The sequence below is a fragment of the Numida meleagris genome, chromosome 4 (assembly GCF_002078875.1).
Source record: "Numida meleagris isolate 19003 breed g44 Domestic line chromosome 4, NumMel1.0, whole genome shotgun sequence".
Taxonomy (NCBI): Eukaryota; Metazoa; Chordata; class Aves; order Galliformes; family Numididae; genus Numida; species Numida meleagris.
In genome coordinates this window covers 18,458,828-18,482,179 of record NC_034412.1, presented here as the reverse complement: position 1 = coordinate 18,482,179, position 23,352 = coordinate 18,458,828, and positions in this window count along the sequence as shown.

Below are 23,352 nucleotides of genomic sequence, written 5' to 3'. Positions count from 1 at the left end.
GTCTACCAGTCAGCCTCTACAACCAGCAGCGCAGAATGGGGCATCAGCTGGCAGCTCTAAGTTCATATTCAAAAGACTGAGGTACATCTTGCAAGCCATCTGTGACCTAGTCTCGAGGGACTGAAAGCACACAGGAGTGCTTTGAATTCTAATGTGTGCATTGACTTTTCAGTGCCCTCTGCACTTGCACCCCATTTCCCTCCAAACAAAGCCATTTACCTTATACTTGTAAATATATCTAAGGAGCTGTGCTAAATCATCACAGTTCAGCCGAGGTTCAGTGCTTTGTAATATCTGACTATATATCTGCAGCTCTCTCCTTTTTTCTCCCTTAATCTGAGCAGACAATTTCTTCCTAGGAAATATGAATCTAACGAGGATGAGGAAAATGCATCTTTGCTAAAAGTGGAGGTAGACAGGCTCCAGAAAATATTTCCCTAGTTTCTGAGGATGCTGAAGTAGCATAGATCTTGAGACATGGGATACCAGGGGCCAAGCAATGTCTTACTTGATTTTTCATTGACTGGTCTAGGAAAATCACTTGAGATTCGCCACTTGCTGACCATTTTCTGGTCCCATTTTAATGGGAAATTGTTACTGATCCTGACAAATGTTCAGCAAATCACAGAGAGGGGATGGTGAGAGAGAAGGGTTCCACTGCAAGCACAGTAATTACTTTAGACTTACTGTGGTGTAAATGAAGTCAATACTTGGACCTAAGCCTCCATTTCAGGATATAAATCTAAATGCCTTTCTGAAAACATCAGTTACAGTACTTTCCAGCAAATTAGGCAACATTCCAGAGGTCTGCTTGGTTTTACTGGAAACCATCCCTTAATAAATGGTAAATGAAGAACTAAAAATTATGATCAAGTCAAGAGCCTGAGAGAGCCTTATGATCAAGTCAAGGTCTGAGATGCACTTCAGAAAATGGATCAATAGTAGAAAAATTTAAAATAGACTCCTAGCTAAGTGTCAATACACATTTTTCTCTTGAAACGAATGAAGTTCTGCTCTGTTGGTAACCTCATTATTCACTACTTAGCAAATACAGTAATGACTTTAGGCAAATGTGAATATTGAACCTGAAAGGTCCTAGTATGATAAACAGGAAATGAACATAAATGAAAGTTGTACTATGTGGGAGCTCCTCAGAGGACCAATAGAGTAGAAAACAGGAAATCAAAATTTGACTAAATACTTTTTCTAAACATAACTGCTCTGAGGGTAGAGGTGTGGAAAGTGAAGGAGAAAAAAAACCCTGTTGTCATGGTTTTGTGATTTTCGGTTATTGGTATTCCACATCATAACATCATGTAGTGGACATACCTAGTTCTCAGAAGAGAAGGACTACTACAGTCCCCACGGTACTTTGCTCCTTTGTTACCATTTTCCAGCCGGAGGGAAAAGATAAAAGCTCGCAGTATAAAAACTTGCAGATCATGAGACCTCGTCCCTTTTTCCGCCGTCTCTCGTCTTGGCAGCACCTCGCTCTCCAGCCGTCTTATCGTCGGTAGTAGAGTAAGGCCCACCTTGACTTTGGGACATTCTCTCTCTCTGTGTTGGATTTATCAGCTTAAATTGTAATTATATTGTATTATAGTGTGTTGTTTTGCATTCCAATATTTTATTTAGTAAATTAGTTTGTTTCTCCTCAGATTGTTGCCGCTGTTCTTTGCTCTCAGGGCCATCTCCCTACCCTTTTCCCCTTTCCCCTTTTCCCGGGACGTGGGCCCTTGGGTCCCCCGTCCCCTTTGTCACGGAATCGGGCCTAACGCCCGTAAACCGTTGACACCTGTGAAGTTCCTTGGCTTGCCTACCACGTCTTTCTCTGAGAGAGTAAGGGCCCTGCAATTGTGTCACATTTTTAGTAATGTGAATGCTAATGGGGAAAAACACGAAGCAGAGCTTCAAGCACTGGAATGCTGTGCAAGGAGTAGAGTATGGGAAATACACTCAGGAAGCCTTACTGAAACACAATAATGTATATAAATGCAAATCATACTTTATCAAATTATGACATACACCCCTTTTTTTTTGTTTGTTTAAAACCAAAAGCTGAGTTGTTCTAAGAGATAATGTGGTGCCCACTTTGGTTCTGATAGTCAGAGTATGTTCAAAGCTTCCCAAGACAGTTTAGACTAAATTTTGCTGGTCCCAAACTCCTTCAGGCAGCAAAAGTTCAGTGCAGTGGTAAAGTGGGGTGTCTGTAATAGAGGACAAGGCCAATAGTACTTTGTGGAATAGAAGCGGTCAGAAGGGTTTAAGAGGAAACGGTGCTACAAGGAGTTATTTGCAATCGTGGAAGGAGCCTGAGGTCAACAGTGAACAGCAGAGTCAGTCAGTGAGGTTTCATATAAGAACTATCAGACCAGCAATATTTGGGAGTTTCATAGAAGGCTTTGAAACATTTGACTAAGATATCTTCTCCTGGAGAGCTAGGTCCTTGCTCTTCACTGCCAGATCAGAGAGGAACAACTCCTTCTCCTCCACTACCGCAGCCCTGAGAGGAGCCAGATCTTGTTCTATAGGCTGAGAAGGGAGACATCTGCCCACTTCCCAAAGTTTCCTCTCCTTCAGACGGGCCATTTATCATTTTTCTGGTCTGTGCTAATTTCAGTCTCCTTCAGTAGAGGCATAGAAGGCAACCTTGTACCACCACCCTCCACTGTCAGCTTCTTTGCTAGTACCTTAAACCGTTAAAGTGGTAAATTACTCAGTCTGATAACCTCACTCACAAAGTGGAAACCTCTCTGCTGGGTTTTAAGTTTCAACAAAGAACAAAGTTTCTCAGGAAGATAAAAACATAACATTCTTTCTGAAGACCAGATGAAGGAGGGAGTAGTGTCTTTGTGAAGAAACTGGCACTGAAAAACAGTTGTAGAAATGTTCTACTACACTGCAGATATTTTAATGAGCTGTATCACATGTGAACAAAAGAGATGTCAGAATAAATTAGATGGGGCATACTGGTAACTTTTTTTTTTTTTTTAAAGCACAAAGGCACAATTGTCCTTCCATCAAGGAAAATGAATAGGCAAAGGGATAACCTGCACTTATTTGAGGCAGGAAATGAATGTCTCACTGCAACAAGGTATAGTCTCTGTTTAAAAGATTGTGAATATTATGTATATAGGACTTTTTCCTGCTCCCTAAAGCTTGGAGAAAGCTAATAAAATTATAGAATGTTATGAAGTTTAAGAATGCAATGGCTGTAGCCAAGGCTACTGCTACTATTGAAAGTGTATGAGTACAATTAAAAACAATGTAGCATATTTCGATTCTCAGATCTCTTTGCCTGGTAAGTTTATTGTGATGAAACAGTTGTTTGCGAGGTCAAACAACTGTCTTAGGCAGTTACTCAGGAAGACATTTCAATCAACCCCTTAAAGATGGCAGTTTACAAAGAATTCATAGCTTACTGGATGTGATGCCTAGTGCAGGCTGCACTGTAACAAGATAGCAGGCTTCAGTTAATTAATTGGTGTTTCTTGTGGTTGCTTGGACTGTAATAAGACTTAACATAATTCATTTAGAAGTTCATTTGTGAGTCCTTATACTTCTAATTCTACCAAAATTTCTTAGATCCTGGTTGCATCTTTGAAATGAAAGCAATTGAGGTAAACTGGCATCTATTTCATTATTTGTTGCATTTGATTGTTATCTGTCCTCTGAATACTCTGTAAAGAGATGAATGAAAGGGGAATGTAGTAGGCTGATCTATTCCTTAGTAAGACCACTTTGCATAGCTAAGGAAACCGGTAAAGGAAGTGAGAGTTGAATTCAGTCTATTATCCTTACCATTTCACTACTCTGAAGTAGAAAAATTGTTCATTTGTTCTTCATGGGTTGGCAAATCTACAGGCACCTAACAGAATTCATGCTCATCTGAGGTCTTCTGTAATGCACAGTGGTTTCATTGCAGAAAAATGTTGTTCAGAAACCAACTATTTTATGCTCAGAGCTCTAAGGAAAAGTAGCTGTGAAGAAGCATTTCTAGAATAAAATGATGCAGCATGGAAAATTTTGAAATGAATACATGCTATAAAAATACTACCTGATGTAGTGTCATGAGAGGAATGTGTTGTAGATCTTGGTCTGCTAACAAACTAAAATTAGAAACACAAGGACTATAATTCATTTAGCTGAGGCAAAGCTATTGTAAACTCTTTGAAGCAAGAAGGGAGGCATGGCGTTACTGTTTGATACAAGGGAGCTTCGAAAATGGAGGAAAAAAAAGGAGGAACTCTTTCCACGTTGCAACTCTCTCTACAACTGGCTATCCCTGCACATAAATGCTAAATGCCTTTTGAAGATGGTGGCTTGGAAATCATTACAAGTGAATTTTACTGTGGTCTCCTAAAAACCACAGTGCACAGCACCACCATTTCATCTGCCATTTCCTTTGCACACCAGCTACTGCTCAACTATATGTAAAAAACTCAATAGCAACCCTACCTCACACTTTTTGTGAACATAGTTCTCTCATCACTTACTTATAGCCTTTTTCAGTGTCTTCCTTAAAAGCACAAGCAAAATATGCCATTAATAGGAGCAGCGGCATCCTTTGTGTTTTAGGCTATGGTAAGCACAGAACCAATGGGCATTTTGAAACTTGCCCCCAGCCAGGCTGCCCACTGCTATTCTCAAGGCAGCAGCTGGGTCTGTAGTACTGCGTGCCCATAATTTGCAGGATCTCCTTAGGTTTAGTGGGATCCAGTGCTGGAAAGAGAGAATTCGTGCAGAACAGCCTGTGTACTGCTTAAAAAGGCAGACACCTAGCATGGCAAGCATGCTGCCAAGGTCCTTAAATGGGAATTACTCATATGATTGTATGTGGTCGTCTGCAATTACTTCATGTATCATTGATGCTCCATGTGCACCTTTTCTTCTACACACTACCTAGTGCTTGGCTGTCCACAGAAACAGAAACAAGCCTGCCTGCTTTGCACAGTGCTCTCCAGACCCAGCTCCCATCCCCGTGCTGCCCTGGCCTTGTAGAGGGGCTGGGCAGGAGGCAGCTGCCAGCAGCGCTGTAGCTGGTTGCTGACTTGCTCAAGCCTGAAAATATTTTGGAGTAAGTAAAAGACAGTTTTGTGCACTGTGGCAGCCAAAAGGATCATCAATGGCAAATCAACATTGTCAGTAATCCTAGATCTTCTCTATGGCCTCCCTGATTACGAAAAGATGATGAAACAATATCAAGAAATGTCAGATTCTAGTGTAAATCAGATGAACTCTGAATTTGACTCACAGAATTAAAATTATTCTAATTGAACATGTTGTTCTCAGAGAGTACTGCTTTTCAAAAGCAGCTTTTATATGTCTCTTGGCAAGAGTTTTTTAAACTTTTATTTTTCCAGGCTAAAGCCTGATTAAAATAATGTGGTATGCATGTTGGCTTTCTGGAATAGGCTAAGGGGCATTTGTTATGATTTTCCTTTCTCTTTTACAACAAATAGCACTTTAATCAAATTATTATTAATATTCAAACTCTTAGCTTGGGTATTTTAGAACAATTTTTATTATGTGTTTAAATTAGTCACAAGTTTTTAGAGCATTTTAAGAACTCATTAATTACGTTGGCTCACTGACCCTTGAAGCACAGCTCATATACAGACTGATGCTCTATGCAGTTGATTTTTAACTATGTAAATATGCAGATTTGTTTTAATTTTTTAGATCAGATTTTGCAAGAGCTGAGCCTAGTTTTCCTTTTCTTCACCACTAGATGGCGGGATGCTCTCATATAACTGCTTGACAAAGGAATAAAAAAACCTATCCAAGCATATAAGCTTCCCTGAAATCAAGACGATTACACAAATAAGAGAAGGAAAATATAAATATTTCCCCAAAACTTAGGCAATACTAAATATTACATTAAAAAAAAAAGAAAGAAGATGTAACGATTTTCAGAAACCATATAACCACTTTTTTTTTTACCTATGATTCTGCTGGCTGCATTTTTCAATGATTCTAGTTATCAAATTAGAACAAAATTGTTCTATAACTATAGGTAAATAGCAATGCCCTGTGTAATGCATGCTTATGTCTGAATTTCATGAAAATAGCTTAATATACTATTTATTGTTCCTTGTGAATGAATTAATGCCCAAGTTAAAATAGGTCATGAATATACAGATCTCTCTGTAAGCGCAGAGTAATGAGTCTAAATTAGATTTGCAGTGAGGAAAGGATAATTTTTCTTCCCGATGCTTTTTAATTATTTTTTTTGCACAAAGGCCGGACTAAATGAAGAAAGGGTTTTTCTTTCCTCCAGACTTTTTTTTCCCGGTATTTAGACAACTTGACTCCCACCAAGCATCAGCTTGAAGGATTCTCTCCCAGTGCAATCTGAGAACTGTCCCTTACCGAACACTTCAAGGTTCTAACACCTTGTGAATGTAATGTTGGTTCTAATATTTGGGCACATTTTTATGAACTTGTGCTGGCATCAGCTCACTTATTCTACAACGCAGTTTTTTTTCCTGTAGGAGCTTTCAGCCAGTTACTGCTGTGTGATACAGATGGCATGAGGAAAGACACTTTTCAGGTCTTTCCCAGAGAAGATTTTAGAGTGGGTTACCATTTTAAACTGCAGGTAAAGCACAACTCTTGCAGCAGACCCCCAGAAGAAAGGCAAGCAGTAGGACTGTGTCACACACAGGTCTCAAGACCCATCAAGCCTAAAGAGGAATGAGGGGCCATGAGGCACAGTTATCACTATGGAATGCATTCTGTTATTGGACATACCTTTCTATTGCACTGTTGGTCCTTCCCACATAGAAAATTTTTAAAGGATTATTGTTTCATTTTTGAGAATTATACATACTGTTCATATCTGTTTTCAGATCATTTTGGGTAAATACTAGATGGCACTCAAAATTGTCACAGAACTTTTGAAACCGAAGAAAAAATTGCTTCCACACCAATATCCTTGAAAATTTCTTCTATAATTTAATAGGAAATGAGTGAAACATGGCATTTTTACATCACTTTACCTCCAGCACTAATTTTGAATTTGTTTTTAAGCAAAAGTAAATCATAGGAGAACAATATTTCTCTCTTATAAGAATATAAGAATTATAAGAATTATAAGAATTTCCTAGAAATTGACTTACTACCACAGAATGACAGTGCTACAGAGAACCTAGCAAAGAGCGTAATCTAACAGCTGCAGAAGAACAGGGAGATCTGAAGCCTTTAGCAATGCTGAAAGGTCTTAGTGATGAATCTACCTTCTAGCTAAAGAATCTGCTTTACCTAAAAGCAAAACAATTGTTTTCTATCATTTATTTATATATTTCACTTAAATTCACATGTTAACCTGAATTCTGAAGCAGAAAGTGAGAAGGAAGACTGAAAAGTAATGCAAAGTATAACAATCTAAGGGAGACTTATCAAATAAAACAATTCAAAATAATTGAAAAATTAGAAGTGCTACCCTCAAACATTTTATAATCTGTTCAGTAACCAAGTAGAGTCAAAGGAACACTTCAGTATTTTGCAGAAGTGTTCAAGGAGATAACTAAGATTTAAAATACGAGTGCATGCTCCTTGCCCCATTTATCTAGATAATAGAAGAATAAATCCAAATAGGCTTTCTATGTAGGAACAGCTTTACCATTAGTATAGACAGTACAACTGGGAGCAGACACTGGCTTAGAGGAGTGACAGAGAAAGACATAAATAGAAACAAGGAGTGGAAAGAATGTTTCTCCTGCCTTGACATTCAGTGACCTGTGACAGCATTTTACTGAAATTAACAGTGGAGCTGAGAGCTTGGCAATGAGGTTTGAAGATAGAAGTGATAAGTGGATGAGGAACAATGCATAAGAATACCACAGCCAAAGCACATCAGCCTTGTTATTTCTCTCTTCCATCAAGGTGATTAAACATTCATCATTTCTAATTTATTCACAAATAATCTCAGATCCTGAGTGCTTTTAACAGAGATATCTACCATGTCATAGGATAAGAAAGATTATTTTATTTGTTCAGCTGTAACCCCTGAAGGCAGATGAAATAATTGCTAACATCTATTTTTCAAACACTTTTTTTTAGGAATTCACGTAACGAAAGCCTCAAAATATACACTCACATTTATAGACAAATATGGCAAAATTTTGTAGACTTCTCATAACTAAAAAGTTTGGCTATCTTAAAGTGATACGACAAATGAGCCAGTTTGCTGTGGAACACATAGAGCAGAGATTTCAAATGCTTCGTCTACAAGTGGATCTCCACAAACTCCAGATGCCTTTTATAAAGCTCTTCTCTTCCTGTAATCTGTATGCACATATCCCTGGTAATGAGAAAGCCCACCTCAGCATAAGCTTAGTTCTCACAGCAAGAGGAAAGAAGTATGTAACAACTTGTTGATAGAGTCTATATCTACCCACTGCCTACACACATTTAAGAAGGTATACTGCATATGTAATCATATGCAGATGTTAAAAACAGCCTATCTAAAAGCAAGCTTTAAGTTGTAAAAGGTGCATGCAGTAAATAAAAGGTAGTAGTGAATTCAAACCAACTCAGAGCACCGTTGCAAATATTGCTAATAAAGGAGCCCAGCGCAGTAAAAAGAGCATTACAGTAATTAGCAGACAGATTGAGAGTCCAGACTTCTAAAATTTGTTTTTGCAATCTGAACGTAACATGCTTTCTAGATTTGACTTATTCTGGCTGTGGTTTACTCTGGCATTGGTTTGTTTAACTTGTCATGCTTGAGTTCACCAGACTGTAAAGCAGGTTTTTAAAATGCATCATAGTGAGGCAATGGGTCTTTCCAGGCTTTGTTAAACTCTCTGCTGCTTCAAGAAAAGGTTGTTACGTTAATTAAAAGAAGCGTCCTTGTTTATACATTGCTTGGGATATTTAAAGGGCCCATTCTTTCATGGAGTTACTACCACTATGAGAGGAAGAGAGAACAAAAACAGCTGCAATAACATTCTCAGATAATGAAAATCAGAGTTCAGGAATCTGGTGCTGAGAGCTGGATGAACTCATTCATGTTCTCAGTCCAATTTTCAGCAGATAAATTGTATCCACTGCATTAATGTGTGACATTTTGGCAATATTAAGATAGACAAAAGCTTGTATGAATGTGGGAATTCTTCTGTATTTTTGCCTCAAAGAGAGAAGTTCCCAGGTGAAGATAGTCCAATAATTACTCACGTATATTAGTGAAACAGTGAGAAATCGGTGGCACAGTAGGTAACTCAATATATACCCCCTGAACCAAAAATTTTTTATCCACTACTGCCCATAAACATTCTTCACAGACTTAAGGCTTAGGTCCTCTGAAAGTAGTTTCTTCATTCCTTGTCTATAACCAGTGCAAAAACAGTATGGTGGGTTTAGTCATTATTCTGAATTGTGTCTTTAACTTTTGATTTATCATGCATCTACACATGAAGTTCTACATAGACTTTGAATATGTGAAACTAGATCCAGAGCTGGAGATTAAGTCCAGTGTTTCTCCATTCTTGGTATGCTCTATCCTGAAGGCTGTGAAAAGGGCAGCAGGAGGAGTTCCAACATAAATATAGTGTCAAAAAAAATGTTAGAATTGTAAATACATAATAGAAAAAAATAAACGTATATGGTAACCACTGGAAAGACTATCTTAGCACCAAAGATAAGGAAATATCTACAGATTTTATTCAGTCAAGCTATACCACCAGTTTTTCAAGAAAAATTTCCAATATCCTTTCAGAGGAAAATGCTGCTGCAGAAATATTTCAATGAATCGTTGAACTGTAATTGTGGAATCATAACCGAAGTCTGTGTAGACAGAAAGGAGATGTAGCTTAAACCCTAAGAGATTAAGTTAGCTGTGATTAATGTCATCATGTGGAAGAAGTATCTGGAAAGTAGAACAAGAAACAATGATTGATTGATATTCTGGGTTAGTGTTAAGAATTAGGAAGTGAAGCCAGACTTGAACAGAGATAGGCACTGTTCTCCACTCACTGAGATGTGGCATGGAACAGATACAAACACTCCATTTGTCTTCACTATGTAAAAGAGTATATGTCCTGGTAAGAGTTCACTACTAATTGTAACAAGTTTATAGAATAATATTTTTTTAAAATTCTTAGAGAACTGATAATTTTCATAAACTTCCCAGAATTGATTCTAAAGCCACATAATTCTTAAAAGTGAAAGGGACAGATCACGCAGCAAGGAATACAGAGTAAGGCATAGAAGATAAGGAGAATCCTGAAAATTACTTGAATGTAGTGTGGTGTGCTCAGACATAACAATTAAATGGAAGACGGAAAATAATAAAAAGGCTCACAATAAGCACAACCTCCATTTTCTAGAACGGAAAGTAGAATAGTTAGCTTAGTGTATATGAAATAGGACATTTTTAGCTATAACAAAGACAAAGGTAAATCATAAATATCAGAAAAACACAGCACTTCAATGAGGAAAAACAAGTGTTTTTCATTGTGGCAATTTATTATACCTAGACAAACCAGTCTCTTTGAGGCTCAGAATCTGGCTAGGTTTTAGGTGTACCATGATTTTTTTCTACATTGCTGCAGGGGGAGTGGAAAGGAGCCTTGTGCTAGGAGTGAGAATGCCAGGGTGCTGGGATGGATCAGGAAATGAGTGGAGGAGAAGTCTTCCTGAACAGTGGTAACAGAAGGTAGAAAAATACCTGTTGTCCTGTACCGTTTCAGCCTTCCAGCACATTAGACATCGAATGGGAGAGGGTTGGTTCTACATTTTCCTAATTCTGGTTTAAAGTAATTTCTTTAAGTATTTAAAACATAAAGCAGAGGTATCTAACAATTCATAGACTGTTCTTGTGTTCAGGCAATCTATTTTTCTCAACAGTGTTGGTTTCTAGTGCAGATTCAGCAGTCCTGATGTATAAGGTAGATGTCTTCCCCATTTGGTTTTAAGAGATTCTTTATCACACAGTCCACTCATTGGTGTTTAAGTCCAAAGTAAACAATGAATGTGCCTGGCAGAAGTGTATATTAATTATGAAGTAGTATGAGGTTTGAAGACTCTGTCTTAAAGACTGTGAAACTGAGGCATAAAGGGAATGCGAGGGTGTTCAAAGAATCAGAACAAAAACATTTCATGCATTACATCAAGACTTTCAATTTAGAACTTGCGTGAACATCCACAGGAGTTGCTGACCCAAAACTGGTGCTAACTGAGCAGACAGAATTGTGCTACAGACAGCAGATACAACATTGAGGTCTTGAGGCAAATTCAAATATAGGACCAGTAAAAAGTTACTTTCTGAGAAATTATGATATGACAGGACAAACAGTGACAATAGCACAAGATGAGACAGATCAGAAAATTGTAAGTTACGAATAAAGGTAAGAGTTTTTTCCTCATTTTCTGCTTGAACAAGATATAAGAAGAATATTTCACATAAGACTGGCATAGGCAAGGCTGCATATACTCTAGCATCTAATGTTGAGGAAATCAGACTTTAGATATTGTGGGGCTACAGTACAAACATAGGGACTAGTGGTGAGTCAGAAGTTTTAGGTGCGGGCAGTATAGGTAGAATGAAGACTGGGTTGAGATTAAGTCCTATTTAATCCTATTTATTAAATTTTTCCATGTAAATTGTTTTCCTTCAGAAATGGTAAAGGAAAAAAAAGTAAAATAGCTGTGACAATAAAGTAGGGATCAGCCTCTTTTCCTGCATATCTAGTGACAGGACTAGAGGGAATGTCCTCAAGTTGCACCAGGGGAGATTCAGGTTGGACATTAAGAAAAATTTCTTCTCTGAAAGAGTGATCAGGCACTGGAATGGGCTGACCAGGGAGGTGGTGGAGTCACCATCCATGAAGGTGTTCAAAAAGCATTTAGATGTTGTACTAAGAGCATGGTTTAATAGGGAAATGTTGTTGGAAGGTGGACTGGATCTTGGAGGTCTTTTCCAATCTTGGTGATTCTATGAATGCTATCCTGTGAAAAGGTTAAACAGTTTTCAGAGGCTGTTAAACAAGAGATCCTACACTGATAAGAATAAATAGGATTATTTCTTTTTTTTTTTTTTAACCTTAAAAAAGCAGCATTCTTAAGATAATTCTCTTACCATTGCTTTTGTGAGTGGTACTCTGTATAAACTGGTCTTATGAGTTCTTGCTCATTCAGGCAGCTTACTCTGACCTTCTTTGGCCATGAGATTGAATCAATCTTTTAATTAAATACTTGTTTTAATTCACTGACAGATTTCTCAGTAACTGCTGGCAACAAGTTCCTTTCTAGTATACTACTGATACTTTGATCAGAGAGAGAATTGATCCACAGCTCCATCAGGACAGACTGTGCAAATAGGAATGACTTAAAGTTTTAATTGTCCAGGGTCCAGTTCTTCACCTTGAGCACTGGATGCTAGTTCAGCACCACAAAACATCCATAAATGTAGATTTCCTATGTATGTGGGATATGTTCACAAAAAACATCTATTTTCCAGTTACTTTATCACATGGTCTGTCCTGAATGCAAATAATAAGAAAGAAAATGTCTCACCAATAGCCATCATGAGGAACCAGCCACTTCAAGAACAGCTGCTGTTTCATCTCCTCCACACAATTACTAAAGTAGGGGCTTATGCTACAAGAAGCATAACTGCTAATTCAATGTGGGTAAGTTATTACCCACATTGAGGTGCATTTTAGCTTCCTTTACCTGAATCGAAGGAAAAATACTGTGCAAATAACTGCTTTTCAAGGACTGATTTACAAATAGAATATAAAGGGAGATAAGGTGCAAGGTGTTTTGTTTATAAAAGAATGACTTCAAAACTATTATTTTGCTGCTATATAGATTGTATAGATCCTTGTTTTGTGCACATCTTAAGTACAGTATGGAGTTCCAGTCTCTGCATCATAAATACAAATCAAAAGAAAGATAAGAAAAGGAAAACTAAACATTGCAGGAGTTTGGATTTCTAAGAGAGTTGACACGGATGTATGCACTGATATCTCTAAAAGAGCAACTGTGGATGCTAAGAGCATACAAGGGCATAGAATGCAGGAAATGAAAAGGCTGGCGTGCTCTCTTCTCTCCATAGCCAGAGAGAAAATACTGGGCTACATGGACTGTTAGCCTGATCAAGCAGGGCGCTTCTTATGTTATTAAGCATTTTATTACAGTTGAATTAAAAACCATTGATTATGTGACAGTAGTGTTGGTTTATCACACTTCTTAAAGTTTTGAGATGCAATCAAAATATGTAGCATTTAAAAATACGCAAGAACCTTAAGTTCTGTCTTTGGATTTTCTTCTTCCTGGGTCAAAGAGTTTGGAAATTCAATACACCAAAAGTAGCTTTGATTATTTGAAGCTGCAAAATCATGCAGTTGTTAAAAGAAGTTTCATACAGCTTTTGCACTGTACAGAAGTGAAGATAGGCTATTTCCGCAATAATTTTTAAATTCATATCTGATTATTTATCAGTGATCCTGAGTGACCCTCACGTAGCAACTTCCAGAACTGAACTCTAGAATTCCCCCCCAAAAATGGCTCTAGATTACACTGCTTCCAATTTCCAGCAAAGTAGAACATACACACTAAACCACTTCAAATAACGACAGCCAGGTACTATTGACAGTAGTTAAATATTTGCAGAGAGTCTTTTGTACCATAAGGATTTCAATATTGTTTCCCAGATGCATGTCATTTCCTACATCTACATTGCTCATATACGTTTTTTATAATCAATATCACAGTTCCTTAACAATACAGGGGGATTGTTTATTACTTTACCATATAAAGGGAATATATTCCCATCAGCATAAGACTTGTCTTTTTAACTTTGCTAATTTTTTCAATTTCTCAATCCTATCTCTTTTTATGTATCTTTTTAAATTTAGTCTAACTCCTTGAAGGGTGATTGATAAATATCTTCTTGTGAGTTATTCAGACTAGGGTGGCTGCATCCTTAAAGTCAGGTTCTTTTCTTTTTTGTGAGACCAACTTCAGCACAGTAGCTGAACATCACACCATCAGCATCTGAGGATACTGAATATTATTGTAAGTTAAGAAGGTTCAGGAGCTGCACAAATATTTTGTTTATTTCAAAGTCTGGCAATTTTCATTCGTGCTGTTTATGTCACTGTGCCTACTCTGGAATGAGACTTGCGAAAACAGAAGCTGTCTCCAAAACTGAGTACACTTTCTGATTTCTAGCAGAATTGAGTACACAGCTAAACGAGAAAAGCTCTTCAAAATAGGATTGAAACAATACCATTCTCACTCATACTTACTATCTATCAGAAGCCGCTCTCTTTCTGAATCTGGTGGCAAGATGATGCTATCACAGTAGCTCATTTTGTGCACAAAGTACGTTAGTGATACAAATAGAAGTAGGTAGCAGGAAGAGGCGATTACTCCAGGAAGCAGATCTGCAATTGTCAGAGCAACTTCAGGTGCCCCTGGGGCCAATGAAGCATAAGTTAACTTTATAAAAAGAGATAGCTAAACTATTACATTTTCTTCCATCTTTGGCCAAACAGCAGCACCACATACACATCTGGTGCTCTCACTGCCACCATAGGTCAGCATTAACTGCCTAACCCTCTTTTCCTACTCCTCCTAAAAAAGAAGGGAAATAGCACAACAGTCGCTGATCTCTGAATCATCAAAATGGATCTTTTTCCTTGCCAGCTATTCACTTGTTCTGAGAGCTGAGCAACTCAGAATTTAGTATGACTCAAGGGAAGGTTTCTGAGAAGTATTTGAGCCTACTTTCAGTTAAACATTTGCAGAAGTATCTGTCTTGTAAATGCTGGTGTTAATCCTAGCGAAGGCAAACAATTTGTGTAGCACTGCTTTATGTTTTCAGATGTTTGAAGACTATTCCACACTAAGGCAAGTTTTGAGACAGAAATCTGTAAATGCAAGTCCTATGAATATAAAAGATTTTGAATGACTCTTCTAGACTATTCTGTTTTGCAGAAAGTGGATGGTAAAAGCTAAACTCTTGTAATCAGTTAGAAATAACTATTTAGAGAGCTGCAAACATTTATTTATCCTCTAGCAGGGTGAATAAATAGTGTGAGTTTAGCCTTACTAATTTAATACTGAAGTATTTTGGCCCACTTAACTGTGACTGCGGCTGATTTGTTCAGATATAGCATCATGTGGAGAACTATAAAGCTGCACCATGAAGTAGACCAGGGTACAAAGGCACATTTATCCCTGCCCACAGAGTTATCATACAGGATTTTCAAATAAGATAAGGTGATAAAGGAAGAACAGAACAGCTATTAAATCAGCATTACAGATCAATTTCTGTCTGTATGCCCCACATCATGAGGAGATACTTGAGACATTTCAGCTATACAGGCAAAGAACCAGGCAAACAGGAAACATTGTACACAGCATAAAGTTCTGTATTTGTCTTGCTAGCTTATGAACTGGCTAACAACTACAAATATGTTCAGTAGAACTGTGATGGTTCTATTTTTCTGTACTGTTGCATTTTGTTGTTTTTTTCCTAAACTTTTCCAATTGAGAAGCACTCCAGGAACTATAGTTTATTTAAAGTGAGTGACAAACAGACGCTTGGGTAGCTGTGGGTTTGGCATCCTGGCAGGCAGTAAGTTATCCTGCTCCTGTTGTCCTATCCTCTACTGCACTGGGACAAAGACAGGCCAGTGTGATGAGTTGGTTGGAACTAGAGTGGATGAAGCAATTCAAACCCTGGAAATATGAACCTGCTGAAGGCTTCAGCAAAAGCATCCATAAAGATGCACACCATTCCCTCGTCTTTTTTCTTCCTTGTCAAACTGTTTCACCCCCGTCTTAACCTCTATTAAGTCTATTGGATGTTTGAATGTCTGTGTGACATCTGATTTTTTTCTGATAATAAGTTCACATTTTGTAATTAAAAATTCATAGAAAAACACAGGCAGTATGTGAATGGAAGCTTTCTGAACAGTCACTACTCATATAAGCAGCCACTATTCGTAAAAACGCATCTCTGGTCCAGATTTCTTTATGACTCATATAACAGGGTTACATAATTTGTTACTAATCTTAGAAATGAACTGTGACATTTTTTAAAAAGAGACCCATTTCCATCTTTACATAAACAATTATTTAGAATAGACTAATAGAAGGCATATACTTTAAAAAAACCTTGTAGAGCTAATTCAGTCTAGTGCTTATGAAATTTTAGAAATTTTGCATTTTAGAAATAATCCTGTCTGCTACATGGGCTCCAGACGGACTTCAGAGAGCACAGTTCTCAAGACATTTAAAAGTTACCTCAGCTGAAGCAAAGAAGGAAGCTAAAAGGTAACGATACAGTGTTTTTGTGAATATCTGCCCAGTCTGTGCCTTACATACCAATGTCAGTGGTGGTGGTGCTTCTGGCTGCTTTACGCATCCCATTGCTGAGAGTTCTGTGCTTTAATGCTGCCTTCCCCAGCATCGCTGCTAGGAGCAGTACTGGCTGTTTTTCACTAAATGACTTTTAGAGCATTCATAAAACATGCAATTGCATTATTGCTTTTAAAAGGGCTCTAGTTCTCAGCTCTGCCTTGCTGGAAGGCAGCATAAAAGCCTAACACTTAATAAAGCATGTCCTGGTCTGCTTCTAGTCATATACATCTCCGTTGCAACAAATTGCTCTTAGGCCCATCCTACCACAGGTTGGGCCCCTTTCCAGCTGACGCTCAATTCAAAGGGTGTTGGTAAGCACAGATCAAAATGCAGCAGAGAGTTAGGTGAAAGCAAGATGGGAGACAAAGTGAAACAGGTGAAGTGTGGGAAAAAGCATATGGCAATTAAGTAGCAGCAACAACTTAACAGCTTTTGTGGATGTCTTTATGCTGACTGGTTTTTCAGAGCACAAATTTACTGCACGCTAACCACCATGTTCAATACACGTTGTTGTGGATTTGCTTGCTTTGAAGGGAAGCTGAAATGCTGGCAGGAAAAAGAGAACATTTTCAGTACATGTTCTACTTCACCTTATCACAAGTTGTCAACAACAATTTCCTCAGAACTGTAGCATGTCAGATAGGAGGCATAACGTAAAGGCCAGATCCAAATCTTGCTGTGTGCTAAAAGGAAAGGAAACTTCAATATTACTTCAATGTTTCTGGCCTAACACAGGATTTTCAAATTCCCATTTTGCAGTATTCTCCATAATTTCTATGTTCTCTTCCTAGATAATGTGAAATGAGCAACACATCACCTAACTTCAGAATAAAACACAAGATTTCCCTGATCAAACTCTTAAGAAAACTATTTAATACACTGCACAGCAGTCAAATCCAAGTGATCATTCTTAACTTCAGCTTTGTGCATATCAGACTCAGAACAGTGCATCCTTCATCCCTTATTCTTCTGGGCAGATCATACAATAACTTTTCCTCCTTCTTCTTTTCACATCATGGACATTTCCAGCTCAGCTTTTGCCATCTCAGAGGAAAACAATGGGCTTGTTTTGTACTGTTACCAAGGATTTTCCTCTCAAGGATATCAGCAAGCTGTGAGCATCAGCAAATCCAACAGCTGACTCCATAGCATTGTAGTTCTCCATAAATTTTTCTCATTCTTGAAATCAAGCAAGCTAACCAGAACAAGGCCACTAGCCTCTCACTGCACTGAAGAGTTCTAAATGTTATGAGTTTTACTTGTTCTTAGAATTTTTAGCTAAGAAAAATACTTTAATACATTACCTCTCAAATTAGCCATTACTCCATAAAGCAAATTGTTTTAAACATTTTCAACATTTCCCATTGCTTCTCTTAAAAAAAAAAAACGTATACCTCACAAAAAAAAATAAACTACAATCATCATTTGCCAACAAAAGCAAACTACTGAAAGACAATGGAAATATTTAATACTCATGAATAACAAAAAAAAGAAATCCAGCATCATAGAACCATGGAATGGTTAGGGTTGGAAGGGATATTAAAGATGTCTAGTTCTAACCCCCCTGCCGTGAACAGGGTTGCCAACCACTAGATTAGGCTGTGCATGGTCCAATCCAGCCCAGCCTTGAACACCTCTGGGGACAGGGTATCCATAGCTTTCTGGGCTACCTGTTCTTACCACCCTTCTAATATCTAGTCTACATCTACCCTCTCTTTTAGCTTAAAAAGCATTACCCACTTGTCCTACGAAGTAACACAGTACCTTAGGTCTCAAGCTGCCTGGCTTTTCATCTGTCTAGTATTTGATACTTTGTCTTTCCCTGATTGTTACAGAGGTTGCAACCAGAGGCTACCTAAGTTTAGCCAAGCTAGGCTCTTCGTCATCATGTGTTCACCATTCTGCCCTTAGGAATGACTGCAAACCATAAAAGTTAAGGGTTCTCAGCAGAGCTAGGACTTCCAGGGAAAAACTGCCTTTTTGAAAAGTGGCGCAGTATTTATTAAATCTGCAGCAATATCATGGCAATGACTGTGTGGCTAAAGAGGGCAAAGCAACAAAGGTAGGGAAAAATAATTCAAAAGAAACAATCTTCTATCAATATCCTGCTGAAAAACAAGCAAGTTTGGTACATTCTCTGCTTGTCCAGCTGAACAGTGCAGCAACTGGTTAGACAGCAGCATTAACGTTCTAGTCTAATCTAAAATTCTCAGCTACAAAATGCTTTTTCAACAGTCACCACCATTAAATATGCATTTTTGCCAGCAGTGAACAAGGGCCTGCAGGCTGCAAATCCTAAAAAGCTGCATCGAATGTGTCTTGCTTTCCACATCAATGTCTAAAACACACCACCCATCACCTCGCTGTGTTCACATTCTCCGTTTGGTCTCCAGAAACATTCAAGAAGTGTCAGTAGATGTCAATGGGTACAATTTTTTCTACCTGGAGGAATTCAGTGCCACTTCTTTTCTTCATATGCACTTCCTTGTCAGATGCCATTTTGTCAGACTGCCCCTCTGCTGCCATCTGTCACACAGCAACAAAATGTAACGGAATATTGGTGGGAAGGTTCAACCTCTGCTGCCATCCCACCAACTTCCACCTCTGATATTGTGAGACAGTATAATAAAATAGGAGGCATTACTTTTGGAGCAGCCCTCATGCACATCAAATTCATGTACTCATGATTATAATGAATGTCTGCAAATATAAGTTTATCATAATTCCGCTGAGAAGTTAGTCTTGAATATTTTGCTGAAAGTTTGGAGACAATTTTAATGCTCATCATTGTGCATATCTGCCCATGCCAGTGCCCATCGCACCCTCACAGGGAAAGTAGAATCCAACTGCTTCTGCCCTAAATCTTCAAGAATACCTCATACCAATACCCAAAAGCATCTGCAGAGTTATGGCTTTAGGGTCACCAAGTGTCTGGATTACTTAAAGTTTACTAGTAGGAATGTTTTAAAATAAGTGGGAAAAATAACCTATGCTGTTCTCTTCCAACATAACCCAACATGTTGCTTTTGCAATATGCAAGTACCCACTTCTACTACAGACAATAGCTTAAGTAAACGAATATTACTCTAAACACAATACCTCATGCAGTTATTAAACTGTAATAGTAGAGCACAAGTGCTTCAATTTAACATTTTTTGTATAATTTTCTCCACGGTCCTGGTTGCAGCTAAGATAGAGTTAAAACCTGGAGTGAAAACAATTCTGCAAATACTAGAAAGCCAGTTCCTTCTGTTATGGATGTGTCAGACATCAAATATAATCTGCACACTTGCTGTAGGCAGTTCCGCTTACAAGGCTCTAAGAAATTTATTACAGCAAGACACCATTTGCTCCAAACCTTGCCTCAGTGTCACCAACTAGACATGGGAACAAGAAGCCTTCTTGCTTTATGTATTTGTTCTCTTCTCCAAAGTCATGCCAAAGAGAAGAAACACCAGTGCAGAGATAGGAAAGCTTTTATTGGCATAGCACTTACAAAAATACAGCTTGCCTCTTTGCTCCTGTCAGGAGACTGGAACAAGAGCTATTGCCAACCTCCGTACAGTCAGTAAATTTCCACTCTCTACCAGCATGAACGTGTATTTTTGTTCTAGAAGTATTGCAAGAATATCATGTGAATAAGGAGTGGTGTAGAGTCCAAAGGGCTCCAGCAGAGAAAGTCACTGATATTGACAAGAACAACATACGTAGAATAACATTGAAAACACCTCTGAAAGGAAAAGGATTTTGCTTATTATGGCAAATCAGAGGAATAGACCTGTAGTCAACTCCAGTTCCAGGTCATGGAAGCAATCAGCACTGAACCAATTTTTTAATCCAGATTTAATCTAAGAACAAATGTCAAGAAAGGAGGTCTAAGTTTAGCTGTCCACATGTCTGAGTTTTTTGTAAATGCAGAACCTCTTAAAAGCTGTAATTCTTCTCTTGTTTAAGGTTTAGTAACATCTTTGATATTTTATATGGTAAAGTAGAACATTAACTGGTTGGATTCTCAGCACAACATCAAACCCTCAGTATCACGGCCAGGTTTTTATTTTGTTTTTAATAGGTTGTAAGAATTATAAAGAAATGGTTATGGCAGACACTTGAGCTTTATAGTAGCTTTTTAGTTTCATACACTGGGGTTTTACAGGAGCAAGACTCTTTCAGTAATACCAGATAAGCATGCATAAAGTCATGTCCAGCAGAATCAGTCTTGTGGTAGACTGCTAAGCCAGCCCAAAATACGCCATAAACATTTTATAAATAAGCTGCCACGTGTCTATTTCATATTCAAGGGCCAAAGTTCTTCCAAAGGTTGCTTGGCCAAGACAATAGGGCCAGAATTTTAGTAGTGTCAGTTACCTGCAGCTAAACAGCTTCATCTTGACTTGAAGTTTAGTATTTCTAAAGACTAATGTTTCTTCAAGGAAATAAGTGCGATTCATAAAGAAATAAAAACAAATTACAGATCATATGCATGTGATTACTCCAGGATGATAAAGATATAAAACATGTGTTCTTGAATGTTTTATTCTTTTTAAAAGTCTTTACAGAAGTGACTGAATAGCCTAGGAATGGAAGCTTCGCATTTATGATTACTGACATTTGGGTTTGTAAACTTAACAGTCTTCTTGCTTGCCTAAAGTTCTCTATTCTTGCTTTAATGCCAACAGTCATTTTCTTACTTACAAAAGGAAGAGATGGCTGTTCAGTACCTTTGGCTTATCATAACAGGAAAGAGTGATTTGTTAGAAAGCTTCAGATATCAGTCTGCAAACTACCTTTGGAGCATTCATTCAGCTCTCTCCAGTTTCTAAAGCGTATGTGCCCTGAAAGCTCAGCCCTCTTCAGCACTGCTCTAACTTCATGTCGTAACAGGCTGTTAATAAGGCTGTAACTTGGAAAAGTCTTACTAGCCCTGTTATCTCCAAAAGAAAAGATGAAAGGAGGAAGTTATAGCAGAGCATAAAGACCAGAATACTTAGCCAAAAAAGGAAACTATTTTTCCTTCTCACTAGAGATGGCATTCCTTTTATACATGTTGGCTGTGATATTGAATGTCCTCAAGCCGTCCTGGGAAATACCGCTATTCCCTGATCTGCCTGCTTAGAGCCCTGACCAGTGCCCAGAGGTGTTGCTGACTGAGATCAGAATGCTTGAAGGAAGTTTCTTCCCACTATTTGACGCTACAGGAAGCAAGCAGGAGCCTGCCTGGTGTTCTCTGTTTTCCTGCCTCTGCAGCTCTTTTTGCTCTAATCGATCTACAGGAGAACAGGCTCCACAAATCAACACTTCATCTTCACATTCAGTCAGCCCTGAAGGCTCAGCACAGCAGCAGCTCTGATCTACTTTTGCAGAGCTTTTCAGCACTGTAGCATGCGAGAGAAGGAAAGTACAAGACATCTCTTTACACTTTTCAGAATTTTCTACATAGTGGTGGCAAGGTGCTGTTGGTTTTGGGGGAGAAGGAATGCAACCATTCTCAGTTTGGGATGCCCAAGGCATAAAATACTCCTGAATGCAGACCACTGACTGTAATCATTTCCTAGTACTTCTACACTCTTCACTGCTCTATAGACTTCAATGCAAGAAAAAAAGTATTATAGTGACAAAGTTAACACAAAACCAATCTCATCCATATCAAAGTGAATTTATCTGCAAATTCAGATATATTTGTATGAATACTCCTTGCTGTCATTCACAACTTGCTTTTTTTGCTCACTTTTCTGATCAGTTGCCTGTACATTTTCTGAGCCACAGCTAAATGACTTCATCTGTTAGGGAAAAGAACACAACATCATGAAATCCCTCACATACTTCCCTCCCCTCCACAAGGCCAAGACCACAGGCATTCACAATCAGAATAGTCCATCTACTTTCTAGCTTCAAGGACAAACACTGCCAAAGCACCTCCCTTCGCGTATATTCCACCCTTTAACAACCACCTCATTGATGACACCTGACTACTGGAGGCATCATTACCTGGAGCCTAGAAAATGAGGCTGAGCAAAACAAAACACCCCCTCTGCCCTGAAAAATGAACAATAAAACCACACCTGTGGAGGATGGGACCATGCTATTTACCAAGTCTACCAGGTTATAAGTGGGGATATAAAAGGATATTTACATGAAACAGTCTGCATCAAGTGGATAAATACTGTAGTTTCATCCCCTAGAAGAAGTTATCATTGTTGGTAAAGACATTTAGGAGATAGAATGCTTAGGTTCCATTTAGAATCCAAGGAACTTGTGTCACACTGAGGCCTGCACAGTTTAATTCATGCAAGTATTTCCTTCATACACATATTCATGCATCACAACCAATTTTCCTTCTGAATGTTGAAGTCTCCCTGACAACTAAAACAAGAACTGGAAATTGAGTTTTTTAAAAAAATACTGCCTTCTGTAAAGCTAGTTTGAACACTGATGTTTTCACTCTAAATCTACATTCTGCTTTCTATAAAACAAAGTTTGAACATTGAAGTTTTCACTTACTATGTTTGTGATACTGAACAGAAACATAACCAATGATTTGGCAGTTTGTTCTAAAGCTAAATGCACACTCCCTTTTATGAAAGGAAGAGGTTATTACACTGGCAGAAGCCCAATATTTATTCTGCTTTTAATTGATGACTCCATTATTTGACCTCTCAAAAAGACTACAAAAGCAAACATAACAGTACATGTTTCTGACTTTCCTAATCTCCTCTTGTCTAGGCTGATTTATTGATTTCAGTTGAAGGTTAGCCAACACTGAACTCTTGACTGATTATACTCACTCTGAATTTGAGAAGTCATTTGGCATATTTGAAATCTGTGATATTCAGTGATCTTTAGCCTGGCAATGAAGTCAATTAAGTCAAAGCTCTACTGAGACTGCAGCCCAAATCCCAGCTACTAAAGTTCTCAAACTAGCCAGAATAGCATTTACTTGTCCAGTCTTGTGAAACAAACCTGTCATTTGGTCAC